This window comes from Xenopus tropicalis, chromosome 7, assembly GCF_000004195.4.
Source record: "Xenopus tropicalis strain Nigerian chromosome 7, UCB_Xtro_10.0, whole genome shotgun sequence".
NCBI classification, from domain to species: domain Eukaryota; kingdom Metazoa; phylum Chordata; class Amphibia; order Anura; family Pipidae; genus Xenopus; species Xenopus tropicalis.
Genome location: NC_030683.2, coordinates 120,773,485 through 120,788,265, shown reverse-complemented (window position 1 = coordinate 120,788,265; position 14,781 = coordinate 120,773,485). Strand labels below are relative to the sequence as shown.

The 14,781-nt window shown below is 46.3% G+C and overlaps 1 protein-coding gene across 2 annotated transcripts in view; it reads right to left on the bottom strand.

Moving 5' to 3' along the window:
• The window catches only part of LOC108648060 (chemokine-like receptor 1), a 164,593-nt gene that overhangs the window by 26,365 nt on the left and 123,447 nt on the right, over positions 1-14,781 (bottom strand). The gene's annotated exons all lie outside the window — the stretch shown is intronic.

Here is a 14,781-nt window from a genome sequence, read left to right as displayed (position 1 = left end):
ACTGGGAGAATGTTAAGCTTCTCTATGGGGTAAATGTACAGTATGTCTGTTCCTTAACCAGTCAACGGGCGATGGACACATTTTTCTTTCTGAACTTGGATAACTCAATGAAAACAACATGAATATTATTACTCCCACTTTTAGATGTTCAGAGATCAAGCCTCCATCTGTTTGGTTCAACATTCTCCATCTTTAAATCTTTAAAATGTTACAATTGTTGCATTACCCCTGTGCAAGAAAGCTAAATTCTATTACATACATATATTAAAATATGTTTTTGCAACAGAACTGTGGCTTGGCGTTTCTTTCCTGCCACACTGTGTGGAGAGGACGTGCAGCTTTATCTCTGAGGGGGTCTGTGTGGTTAGAGAGAAGGGCTGCACCAATCTGTACAACTGACCATACAGATGATTTTGCTCTAGTCTAATCTACAGATGGGTATATGGGCTGAGTGACAAACACCAGATAAGAAGCATCACTAGACATAACTGAAGTAACAAGAACATCATTCTGAGAGTTCCAGCTTATTACAAGGTAGGAGTCTGGGAATAATGAATTGCAAAATAATTCCAATATCTTAGGGCTTTCAGTTGTTTATGAATGAGCCCAGGAACCAATAGGTACCTGCCGACACATTCTGTGCCCCAACAACCTGCCTAGTTTCAAGAGAATTGGTTTGTTTAGAAGTTGAGACTTCTTCATTGGTCTTTAGTTTTTTATGTCTTTTACTGTATATCCATTGACTTTTCCATTCTGCCTTCTACTAGTGGAACAAAAGGGCAGATTTTTTTTTTTTGTAAACACATATTCTCACTTTTTTGACTGGCAAATAAAAGATCAGTGTTACAGTTTTTCAACTCTCTCAATGTGAGGATTCTCACTGTCTTATTTGTTATGTTTCCAACCCCATTTTCCCACACAACACCCAAGAAAGACAGGAGAAATATGGTTCAACTGGAAACAGTTATCACCACAGGGGGTACATTTATGGCCCATTTGTATTCAAGTTAGGTGTTTGCAGGTTCTTTTTGTGAAAAAAAAAAAGAGATGGAGATAGTGAAAAAAAATATGTAATAAAATTGCAGATGAGAAATGTTCTGTAAGTGAGAATTTCTCACCATGCAAGAAACTTGGCCTCTAGTAAATATGCCCTTTTAGTACCTTACCTTAGTCTTAATCATGGGTAAATATGTCTTTGTACCTGAAACTTTCAAACTGCTACAATTGTGTAACTGTGCTGTAATTATGGAACCAGCCCCTGGGTCTTTCTCTCTTTTACTCACCGCTCTGCTCATTGCTTAAAAGCTACCTCTCTGCCCCCTGCCCCAAAAGTGCTGCAGATTATGATCTTTGGTGCTATGGTACGTTTATTTACAGATTAAATAATCCATGGTATAAAGTGTTATATGGTTGATGACTGTCAGATTATACAGCTGTAGGTCTAGATTTGTATTGTTATTAAAATGTTTCACTCTTATTTATATAATTGGATTTGTGCCCTCTTATATTAATCATTCTGACATTCAAACTAAGTCCTGGTGGTTGAGGTTAGTCAGACAGGAAAGCAGAATATACACTAACTACTGTGTCCTACTGTGTATATCAGGCTAAATGTGAATTCTAAGCTACAAGCTTCCTGTTAAAGGGCCGGTAACACCAACATCGAAAGTGTTTGCCTGCGCTGTAGTTGGGTTAACTGTGGAGAAGTCTACGAAGCAGAACAGTGTAGGGTAAACAGGACAATCATATGATATTGGTAAAGAAATAAATTGCAGAGGCTAAAGTTAATTGAAATGCCCTTCCTCCCCTTTAAGCCCAAAAGTTACTCCACACCTCTGTGCCAATTGCTAAAGGCGAATAATTTATGTCAGATTTACCGGTCTATAATTCCCTGTCTTCTGATATGTTACTGAGTGCACAGATTATGGTTAACTACTTCCTGATATTTTTTTCTCTTTGTCTCCAAATCAAATACCCTCAGTTTTACAATGTTCTTCTGCCTCTAGATTGAAATGTCTGGGGTGGCAGAACCGGAGTCTCACATGAACACGACTACTGGAACGGGCTACACATCAATCACAGCAGGCAAATTATTAGCCACGGTGGCCTTACTTGTGACTCTGCTGGTCGGACTGGTTGTGAACTCCCTTTACCTCTGGGTCCTCAGATTCAGGATGCGCAGGAGCATCAACACCACTTGGTTCTTCCATTTTATTTTAGCCAATGTCATTTTTACTTTCACAATGCCGTTCCTTGCAGCGTATATGGCAATGCACCCCGTCTGGATATTTGGATCCTTCCTATGTAAACTCTTAAATACCCTGTATTCTGTATGTATGTATGCATCTGTTTTCTCTCTCACAGTAATCAGCCTTGACCGCTACAGTTTAGTCTTTCACCCAGTCTGGTACAGAGGACACAGGAATAATCGCTATGCATCTGCCATCTGCATTTGTATTTGGGGGTCGGCCATTTTGTTTAGCTCCCCATACTTTGCATTTCGCCAGACACGCCTGCTGGAGGACAATAGAACGACCATTTGCTACAATGATTATACACTTTCTGGGTCAATCTGGCCAAAGTCAGCAACACAACTGAGATGGGTCATGTTCAGCTTTCATGTAATATTGGGCTTCCTACTGCCATTTGCTGTAATGACAGTTTGCTATGTCAGAATTGCTCTCAGGATGAAGAAGGGAAACCTGGCCAGATCAACTAAACCTTACAAGATCATGTTTATATCTGTAGCATCTTTCTTTGTATCCTGGTTCCCCTATCATTTATGGTATGGAATGAAAATTGAGGAGGGCAGATTCCATAAATCCACTTTGGAAATACTAATGGTCCTTACCATAGGCTTGACCTGCATTAATTATTGCTTTACTCCACTATTATATCTCTTTATTGCAGAGAACTTCAAGAAATCATTACGGAAGTCTGTACTGTTGCTCATTGAGTCGGTATTTAATGAAACGTTCAACTCTCAATTGAACAGAAGTTTTGAAGACAAATCAGATGCCCCTCCCAGCTCTGCTGCAAATGATAGAAACCAGGGAGGGCCAACACATGCGCTGTAGTCTTATTGACATTAAAAAGTGGCCAATTGAATGAAGGGTGAACAAATGTTACTATGGAAACCAATATACCTAGCCGCCCTAGTGCTGGAGTGACATGGAACTGCATCAAAATGATAGACATTGACCAAATCTTACCTATAGATCGACTGCAAATACATTTGAACTTTTTTTGTTTGTTATTAAATATGTTGTGGGCCTGTCTGTGTGAGGAACTCCCAGAGGGGCTGGGGGGGCTGCCTGTCTGTGTGAGGAACTCCCAGAGGGGCTGGGGTACTGCCTGTCTGTGTGAGGAACTCCCAGAGGGGCCGGGGGGCTGCCTGTCTGTGTGAGGAACTCCCAGAGGGGCCGGGGGTGCTGCCTGTCTGTGTGAGGAACTCCCAGAGGGGCTGGGGGGGGCTGCCTGTCTGTGTGAGGAACTCCCAGAGGGGCTGGGGGGGGGCTGCCTGTCTGTGTGAGGAACTCCCAGAGGGGCTGGGGGGGGCTGCCTGTCTGTGTGAGGAACTCCCAGAGGGGCTGGGGGGGGCTGCCTGTCTGTGTGAGGAACTCCCAGAGGGGATGGGGGGGCTGCCTGTCTGTGTGAGGAACTCCCAGAGGGGCTGGGGGGGCTGCCTGTCTGTGTGAGGAACTCCCAGAGGGGCCGGGGGGGCTGCCTGTCTGTGTGAGGAACTCCCAGAGGGGCTGGGGGTGCTGCCTGTCTATGTGAGGAACTCCCAGAGGGGCTGGGGGGGCTGCCTGACTGTGTGAGGAACTCCCAGAGGGACTGGGGATGCTGCCTGTCTGTGTGAGGAACTCCCAGAGGGGCTGGGGGGGCTGCCTGTCTGTGTGAGGAACTCCCAGAGGGGCTGGGGGGCTGCCTGTCTGTGTGAGGAACTCCCAGAGGGGCTGGGGGGCTGCCTGTCTGTGTGAGGAACTCCCAGAGGGGCTGGGGGGGCTGCCTGACTGTGTGAGGAACTCCCAGAGGGGCTGGGGGGGCTGCCTGTCTGTGTGAGGAACTCCCAGAGGGGCTGGGGGGGCTGCCTGTCTGTGTGAGGAACTCCCAGAGGGGCTGGGGGGGCTGCCTGTCTGTGTGAGGAACTCCCAGAGGGGCTGGGGGGGCTGCCTGTCTGTGTGAGGAACTCCCAGAGGGGCTGGGGGGGCTGCCTGTCTGTGTGAGGAACTCCCAGAGGGGCTGGGGGGGCTGCCTGACTGTGTGAGGAACTCCCAGAGGGGCTGGGGGGGGCTGCCTGTCTGTGTGAGGAACTCCCAGAGGGGCCGAGGGTGCTGCCTGTCTGTGTGAGGAACTCCCAGAGGGGCTGGGGGGCTGCCTGTCTGTGTGAGGAACTCCCAGAGGGGCCGGGGGTGCTGCCTGTCTGTGTGAGGAACTCCCAGAGGGGCTGGGGGGCTGCCTGTCTGTGTGAGGAACTCCCAGAGGGGCTGGGGGGGCTGCCTGTCTGTGTGAGGAACTCCCAGAGGGGCTGGGGGGCTGCCTGTCTGTGTGAGGAACTCCCAGAGGGGCTGGGGGGCTGCCTGTCTGTGTGAGGAACTCCCAGAGGGGCTGGGGGGGCTGCCTGTCTGTGTGAGGAACTCCCAGAGGGGCTGGGGGGCTGCCTGTCTGTGTGAGGAACTCCCAGAGGGGCCGGGGGTGCTGCCTGTCTGTGTGAGGAACTCCCAGAGGGGCTGGGGGGCTGCCTGTCTGTGTGAGGAACTCCCAGAGGGGCTGGGGGTGCTGCCTGTCTGTGTGAGGAACTCCCAGAGGGGCTGGGGGGCTGCCTGACTGTGTGAGGAACTCCCAGAGGGGCCGGGGGTGCTGCCTGTCTGTGTGAGGAACTCCCAGAGGGGCTGGGGGGGCTGCCTGTCTGTGTGAGGAACTCCCAGAGGGGCCGAGGGTGCTGCCTGTCTGTGTGAGGAACTCCCAGAGGGGCTGGGGGGGCTGCCTGTCTGTGTGAGGAACTCCCAGAGGGGCTGGGGTGCTGTCTGTCTGTGTGAGGAACTCCCAGAGGGGCCGGGGGTGCTGCCTGACTGTGTGAGGAACTCCCAGAGGGGCTGGGGGGCTGCCTGTCTGTGTGAGGAACTCCCAGAGGGGCTGGGGTGCTGCCTGTCTGTGTGAGGAACTCCCAGAGGGGCTGGGGGTGCTGCCTGTCTGTGTGAGGAACTCCCAGAGGGGCCGGGGGTGCTGCCTGACTGTGTGAGGAACTCCCAGAGGGGCTGGGGGGCTGCCTGTCTGTGTGAGGAACTCCCAGAGGGGCTGGGGGGGCTGCCTGTCTGTGTGAGGAACTCCCAGAGGGGCCGGGGGGGCTGCCTGTCTGTGTGAGGAACTCCCAGAGGGCCTGGGGGGGCTGCCTGTCTGTGTGAGGAACTCCCAGAGGGGCCGGGGGTGCTGCCTGACTGTGTGAGGAACTCCCAGAGGGGCTGGGGGGCTGCCTGTCTGTGTGAGGAACTCCCAGAGGGCCTGGGGGGGCTGCCTGTCTGTGTGAGGAACTCCCAGAGGGGCTGGGGGGCTGCCTGACTGTGTGAGGAACTCCCAGAGGGGCTGGGGGCGCTGCCTGTCTGTGTGAGGAACTCCCAGACGGGCTGGGGTGCTTCCTGTCTGTGAAAAGATTGTAAATGAATCTCTAAACTTGGTGGGAAGCCTTAACCTCCCAAACTGAGAGCAGCAGACCAGCAATATTAGGGATGGCTTCTTAAAGTAACACTGTTCAATAAAACTCAGTATCCCCAGTGACCCACTCAATCCACCAGTGAGAACCCTATCTGGTCTCTATAGACTATAACAAGTGTTGTAAAACAGCAATCCGGAAGGCAAAGATAGAAAATGAGGAGCGCATTGCGGCAGAGGCCAAGACTAACCCCAAAAAGTTTTTTAAGTATATTAATAGTAAAAAGATTCAGGTTGAGGGTGTGGCCCCATTGAGTTATAGTAACAATATGGTTACAGCGGATACAGAAAAGGCAGATGTGCTTAACCAGTTCTTTTCTTCTGTGTATACAGTAGAGGAGCCAGAGGGCCAAGTCCCACCCAATAGCTACACTGTTGCCTCAGCTCCAACTACACAGTGGTTGGCACAGGATATGGTGATTAAAGGGTTAAACACGATAAATGTAAACAAGGCACCTGGGCCAGATGGAATACACCCTCGGGTACTGAGAGAGCTAGGGGCAGAATTGCAGTGGCCCTTGTTTCTGATATTCTCAGACTCGCTTTCATCAGGTATGGTACCTAGGGATTGGAAGAAGGCGAATGTCATTCCCATATTTAAAAAGGGAGTAAGATCTCAGCCTGGCAATTATAGGCCTGTAAGTTTGACATCCGTGGTGGGCAAGTTATTTGAAGGCTTGTTAAGGGATCACATTCAAAATTATGTAGTGGAGAATGCCATTATGGGTAGGAATCAGCATGGCTTTATGAAGGACAGGTCATGTCAGACCAATTTAATTGCTTTTTATGATGAGGTAAGTAAGAAGCTGGACAGTGGGGATGCAGTAGATATAATCTATTTGGATTTTGCCAAAGCATTTGATACCGTTCCCCACAAACGACTGCTTTCTAAGCTAAGGTCTATTGGTCTTAGTGAAGTCGTTTGCATATGGATAGAAAACTGGCTACAGGATCGGGTACAGAGGGGGGTTGTTAATGGCACATTCTCTACTTGGAGTAAGGTCCTCAGTGGGGTCCCTCAGGGTTCTGTACTGGGTCCACTTTTGTTTAATTTGTTCATAAATGACTTAGGGGAGGGTATTATGAGTAATGTATCAGTGTTTGCAGATGGCACAAAACTCTGCAGCCCAGTCAGTTCTATCCAGGATGTGGCACCTTGCAGCAGGATCTTGACCAACTGGCAATCTGGGCAGCTAAGTGGCAGATGGGATTTAATGTGGAGAAATTAAAATATGCAGCCACTTATACCCTTAATGGGACTGCCCTAGGCAAATCCATAATGGAGAAGGAGCTTGGAGTCCTTGTAGATAATAAACTTGGCTGTAGCAAGCAATGCCAGGCAGCAGCTGCAAGGGCAAACAGGGTTTGAGCGGTATTAAAAGGGGCATAGATTCAGGGAGGAGGGGGTTATGCTTCCCCTTTACAGAGCGCTGGTAAGGCCCCATCTAGAATATGCTGTTCAGTTTTGGTCTCCAGTGCTCAAACGGGACATTATTGAGTTAGAGAGGGTCCAGAGAAGGGCAACTAAGCTGGTAAAGGGTATGGAAAGTCTCAGTTATGGGGAAAGACTGGCCCAGTTGGGTCTGTTTACACTGGAGAAGAGGCGCTTAAGGGGTGACATGATAACTATGTATAAATATATAAGGGGATCATATAATAACCTCTCTAATGTTTTATTTACCAGTAGGTCCTTCCAACGGACACGAGGGCACCCACTTTGTTTAGAAGAAGGGAGGTTCCATTTAAATATTCGGAAAGGATTTTTTACTGTGAGAGCTGTGAGGTTGTGCGATTCCCTCCCCGAATCGCCCTGTCATACTGGCTGACATTATTATTTACTACTACTACTACTAATAATAATAATAATAATAATTGCTGCAAAGGCTCAGGAATTCAATTAAACAACCCTATCAGCTATGTAATTACTTTAAGGCAAGCGATCCCTTCCTACTAAACTGTGTGACAGGACGTGCAGCAATATCTCTGTGGTTTGAGTTGTCACATATTAATAAACATGCATGTACATTTCCCAGCAGAAGGAATACATATCATGCCCTAGTGCTATCTGCAGAGGGGTAACGGGGCTGAAGAATAAAGGAAGGAAACTACCTTGAAGCACCAGATCTAAAGCATCACTAGGAAATCCTCACACTCCAGTAACACAAGCATCACCCCAGGAGCTTTTGGCTTGTTACAAGGTAGGGCAGCGCAATATTAGCCTGGAACATAATATTTGTAATTGGATAGAGAACTGGCTGAGGAATAGATTACACAGAGTGGGGGTAAATGGAACATTTTCTAATTGGGCCAGTGTGGTTAATGGAGTACCGCAGGGGTCAGTCCTTGGTCCTTTGCTTTTTAACTTGTTTATTATTATTATTTATTTATAAAGCGCCAACATATTCCGCAGCGCTGTACAATAAGTGGGTTACATACATTGGACATACAGAGTAACATATAAAGCAATCAATAACCGATACAAGAGGTGAAGGGAGCCCTGCCCAAAAGAGCTTACAATCTATAAGGAGAAAGGGTTGAGACACAAGGGCATGACCAGAGTTGGGAGACGTGGGGCACAGGGTATTGCTAAACTAGATTAGGGTAAGCTTCTCTAAATAAATGTGTTTTCAGAGATCTCTTGAAGGCAGAGAGATTGGGAGAAAATCTGACAGTTTGTGGGAGCAAATTCCAGAGAAGGGGGGGGGCAGCCCTTGCAAAGTCTTGAATGCGAGGAGTTGGGGAGCAGGTCAGTAGGGGGGTAACAAGCGGGTTGGATGGTACCTAGAGATGAGTTCAGAGATGTAGGGTGGGGCAGAGTTATGAACTGCTTTGTATGTGAGAGTCATTAATAGGGAGTTACAGTAGTCCAGGCGAGATATTATAAGAGAGAGAATAAGAATTTTGGCAGCATCTTGGGTGATAAATGATCGTATTTTGGAAATATTTCTTAGGTGAAAGTGACATGATTTGATAAGTGACTGGATATGAGGAGTGAAGGACAGGGCAGAATCAAGGATAACCCCAAGGCACCGGGCCTGGGAAGATGGGGTGATGGTAGAATTGTTAACCTGTATAGATACCTCGGGAACAATGTGGGCATTGGATGGGGGAAAGAGAACCAATTCAGTCTGAAAGAGGTTTAATTTAACTTGTTTATTAATGACCTGGAGGTGGGCATAGAGAGTACTGTTTCTATTTTTGCTGATGACACTAAATTGTGCAAAACTATAAGTTCCACGCAGGATGCTGCCGCTTTGCAGAGCGATTTGGCTAAATTGGAAAACTGGGCAGCAAACTGGGAAATGAGGTTCAATGTGGACAAGTGCAAAGTTATGCATTTTGGTAGAAATAATATAAACGCAAACTATCTACTGAATGGTAGTGTGTTGGGGGTTTCCTTAATGGAGAAGGATCATGGGGTTTTTGTAGATAACAAGTTGTCTAATGCCAGGCAGTGTCATTCTGTGGCTACTAAAGCAAATAAAGTGCTGTCTTGTATAAAAAAGGGCATTGACTCAAGGGATGAAACATAATTTTGCCCCTTTATAGGTCCCTGGTAAGGCCTCACCTTGAGTATGGGGGGCAGTTTTGGGCTCCAGTCCTTAAGAAGGATATTAATGAGCTGGAGAGAGTGCAGAGACTGCAACTAAACTGGTAAAGGGGATGGAAGGGTTAAACTATGAGGTTAGACTGTCAGGGTTGGGGTTGTTTCATTTTTACACTGTTCCTAAAATGTTATTATGACATTCTCAGCAAGACATTTATGAAGGTGCTAAAACCTCAGTAGACTCAGGGGCCGATGCTTTATGAACACTGTTAACGACTAAAAAAAACAATAATAATACTGTCAGTTACTCAGTTTATTTCTTTCCATTGTAGTAATATTAGTGGTTTCATAATTCAGAGGGGTGTTAAACCTCGAGCTGCTGCTGAGCTCTAACATCCCATAGAACATAATTGTATTCTGGGGGTCAAAGGAGAAAGAAAAATATAAGGGCCAGGTAACAAAGTAACACAGTAAGACATACGTCCATCACGTTCAACCATAATGCCTATATATAACCTGCCTAACTGCTAGTTGATCCAGAGGAAGGCAAAAAACCCCATCTGAAGCCTCTCTAATTTGCTGCAGAGGGGAAAAAATTCCTTCCTGACTCCAAGATGGCAATCGGACCAGTCCCTGGGGCAACTTGTACTAAGAGCTCATAAGAGCTCCCACAACTAGTGATGAGTGAACTTTTTCACCAGGCATGGATTTACATTGAATTTCTGCCAATGGCGAATTGTTTTGCAAAACTTTTGATGCAAAAAATTTGTTGTGTGTCAAAATGGGCGCGGTCACCCAAAATAGATGCGGTCATGTAAAAAAAAGACCCGCAACAAGCAATTTTATGGATTTTTCTCTTTTTCCGGCGAATCGACACACAACAGATTCGCTCATCACTGCTCATAACCCTGTATTCCCTCTGTATTCCCTCACTTGTACTAAGAGCTATCTCCCCTACCCCTGTATTCCCTCACTTGTACTGAGAGCTATCTCCCCTACCCCTGTATTCCCTCACTTGTACTGAGAGCTATCTCCCCTACCCCTGTATTTCCTCACTTGTACTGAGAGCTATCCCCCCTACCCCTGTATTCCCTCACTTGTACTGAGAGCTATCTCCCATAACCCTGTATTCCCTCACTTGTACTGAGAGCTATCTCCCATAACCCTGTATTCCCTCACTTGTACTGAGAGCTATCTCCCCTACCCCTGTATTCCCTCACTTGTACTGAGAGCTATCTCCCATACCCCTGTATTCCCTCACTTGTACTGAGAGCTATCCCCCCTACCCCTGTATTCCCTCACTTGTACTGAGAGCTATCCCCCCTACCCCTGTATTCCCTCACTTGTACTAAGAGCTATCTCCCCTACCCCTGTATTCCCTCACTTGTACTGAGAGCTATCTCCCCTACCCCTGTATTCCCTCACTTGTACTGAGAGCTATCTCCCCTACCCCTGTATTCCCTCACTTGTACTGAGAGCTATCCCCCCTACCCCTGTATTCCCTCACTTGTACTAAGAGCTATCTCCCCTACCCCTGTATTCCCTCACTTGTACTGAGAGCTATCTCCCCTACCCCTGTATTCCCTCACTTGTACTGAGAGCTATCTCCCCTACCCCTGTATTCCCTCACTTGTACTGAGAGCTATCTCCCATACCCCTGTATTCCCTCACTTGTACTGAGAGCTATCCCCCCTACCCCTGTATTCCCTCACTTGTACTGAGAGCTATCTCCCCTACCCCTGTATTCCCTCACTTGTACTGAGAGCTATCTCCCCTACCCCTGTATTCCCTCACTTGTACTGAGAGCTATCTCCCCTACCCCTGTATTCCCTCACTTGTACTGAGAGCTATCTCCCCTACCCCTGTATTCCCTCACTTGTACTGAGAGCTATCTCCCCTACCCCTGTATTCCCTCACTTGTACTGAGAGCTATCTCCCCTACCCCTGTATTCCCTCACTTGTACTGAGAGCTATCTCCCCTACCCCTGTATTCCCTCACTTGTACTGAGAGCTATCTCCCCTACCCCTGTATTCCCTCACTTGTACTAAGAGCTATCTCCCATAACCCTGTATTCCCTCACTTGCTAAGAATCCATCCAGCCCCTTCTTAAAGTTATATAATGTATCAGCCAGTACGACTGATTCGGGGAGGGAACCCCACAACTTCACAGCTCTCACAGTTAAAAATCCTTTACAAATATTTAAATGGAACCTCCCTTCTTCTAAACGGAGTGGGTGCCCTCGTGTCCGTTGGAAGGACCTACTGGTAAATAAAACATTAGAGAGGTTATTATATGATCCCCTTATATATTTATACATAGTTATCATGTCACCTCTTAAGCGCCTCTTCTCCAGTGTAAACAGACCCAACTGGGCCAGTCTTTCCCCATAACTGAGACTTCCCATACCCTTTACCAGCTTAGTTGCCCTTCTCTGGACCCTCTTTAACTCAATAATGTCCCGTTTGAGCACTGGAGACCAGAACTGAACAGCATATTCTAGATGGGGCCTTACCAGCGCTCTGTAAAGGGGAAGAATAACCCCCTCCTCCCGTGAATCTATACCCCATTTAATACCGCTCAAAACCTTGTTTGCCCTTGCAGCTGCTGCCTGGCATTGCTTGCTACAGCCACGTTTATTACCTACAAGGACTCCAAGCTCCTTCTCCATTATGGATTTGCCTAGTGCAGTCCCATTAAGGGTATAACTGGCTGCATATTTTAATTTCTCCACATTAAATCCCATCTGCCACTTAGCTGCCCAGATTGCCAGTTGGCCAAGAACCTGCTGCAAGGATGCCACATCCTGGACAGAATCCTGAGGGACCCCACTGAGAACCTTACTCCAAGTAGAGAATGTCCCATTAACAACCACCCTCTGTACCCGATCCTGTAGCCAGTTTTCTATCCATGTGCAAACGACTTCACTAAGACCAATAGACCTTAGCTTAGAAAGCAGTCGTTTGTGGAGAAAGTTATCAAATGCTTTGGCAAAATCCAAATAGATTATATCTACTGCATCCCCACTGTCCAGCTTCTTACTTACCTCATCATAAAAAGCAATGAAATTTGTCTGACATGACCTGTCCTTCATAAAGCCATGCACTTGTACCAGCTGGTTCTTCTAGCCTACCCAGTACCCTGCACAGCGCATAACTATTCTGCCTACAATGTATCAGTAGGGGGACATACCATGTCTACAAGCAAAGAGTAAAATAGACTATAAGTGACATCCTGCCCATGACATCACCAAACAAGCTGACTTTTTAGTGTATGGCCTCCTTTACTCAAGTGATATCCAATGGTGCGCAAAGATTATTATTGGTTAATGGAATTCCTGGGATTTTTTTCTGATTTTGTTTCATATAAAATATCTTTTACATGTTTTCATTTTTCTTTTTCTAGTTTGAAATGCCTGGGGTGAAAGAAGCGGAATTTAACACAAACACAACTACTGGAATGGGCTACACGTCAATCCCAGCAGCCAATGTTTTAGCTTCAGTGTTCTTATTTGTGGCCCTGCTGTTCGGACTGGTTGTGAACTCCCTTTACCTCTGGGTCCTCAGATTCAGGATGCGCAGGAGCATCAACACCACTTGGTTTCTCCATTTAATTTTATCCTATTTCCTTTTTACATTCATAATACCTTTCATTGCAGTGTATGTGCTACTGTTTCCCCGCTGGGTGTTTGGAGACCTCCTGTGTAAATTAACCACTTCTCTAATTAATGTATGTATGTATACATCTGTTTTCCTTCTCACAGTAATCAGCCTTGATCGCTACTGTTTAGTCTTTCACCCAGTCTGGTACAGAGGACACATGAATAATCGCTATGCAACTGCCATCTGCATTTGTATTTGGGGGTTGGCCATTTTGTTTAGCTCCCCAAGTTTAGCATTTAGCTACACACGCCTGCTGAAAGACAACAAAACTGCCACTTGCTATGATAATATGCTTCCCGGGTCAATCAGGCAAAAGTTAGCCATACAACTTGGATGGGTCATGTTCAGCTTTCGTCTAATATTGAGCTTCCTACTGCCATTTGCTGTAATGACTGTTTGCTATGTAAGAATTGCTCTCAGGATGAAGAAGGGAAACCTGGCCAGATCAACTAAACCTTACAAGATCATGTTTATTACTGTGGCATTTTTTTTTTTATCCTGGGTCCCCTATCATTTATGGTATAGAATAAGCGGCAGATTCCATAAATCCATTTCGGATATACTAATGGCCCTTGCCATATGCTTGATCTGCATGAATTATTGCTTTACTCCACTATTATATCTCTTTATTGCAGAGAACTTCAAGAAAACAATACAGAAGTCTGTACTGTTGCTCATTGAGTCGGTATTTAATGAAATATTCAACTCATTCAACAGAAGTTTTGAGTTAAAACCAGAGGCCCCTCCCAGCTCTGCTTCAAAGATAGGAACGAGGGAGGAGCCACTTGAAGAAATACAGTAAATGTGGATGTAGAGTTACTGATGTGATGGAATGAATGCAAACCAACGTACCAGGCAACCCAATCTACCGCAAACACTTCATCAAACTGACTGCAAATACATTTCAACTAACTCTTTTGTTAGTAACAAAGTGTGTGTCTAGTTGTGAAGATAATTATGCTCTTGTGAAAATTACAAGCTTCCCAGATCTAATCCCAACTCACTTTTTGGCTGCCCCTCCCAGCTATGGTTTGGACTCTTCAGGGGACCACAGCACCACAGGTTTTAGAGCTTCTTACCATTTCCTAAACTTGTACTGCTGGGTTTGGCACCTACTATAAGACCTCAGTAGGTCAATGGTACTACCTAGTTAATATAAAAGAAACATATGCTCATAAGCCAAAGTTTGTTGAAACCTCAGCCATTGTATAGATGGGCCCGGGTGCTCATGCCCCAGACCTTCAGCTTGAGGGAGCTTTTCAGGAAATCGAAAATACACGAAAGCAGGCACTCCGGAATTAAATGAAAGAATTCAGCAGTAGCTCAGAAAATGAAGTAAAATCTAACACATAATGCTACAAGCCTTACGCGTTTCGTACCTATATGGTACTTAATCATAGGCTAAATGAGAAATCGCAGACAACAAGTATTTAAAGCAAAATTAGCCAATGGCTGTAGAGAAAAAATCAACCAATCACAACATGTTGAGGTGACAATCAAAGCTTAGACAGGTACAGAATGCGTAAGGCTTGTAGCATTATGTGTTAGTTAAATAAATTACTTTGATTTTACTTCATTTTCTGAGCTACTGCTGAATTCTTTCATTTAATTCCGGAGTGCCTGCTTTCGTGTTTTTTTGGATTTCCTGAATAGTGCTACCTAGCCAAGTTCAAATAAGGGCTCACGTATGTCCGCAGGTGCAGTTCCCACAATTTCCCTGCAGTCAGTTCCCCATAAATCACTTTCATTAAAGTTACTTGCATCAAAATCTACTTGCATATAGTTGGGTTTGGCGCCACTCAGTCCTTCCTGCAGAGTGTGCATACATACAGTATCTTATAAAGTCTCATATTCTAAAAGA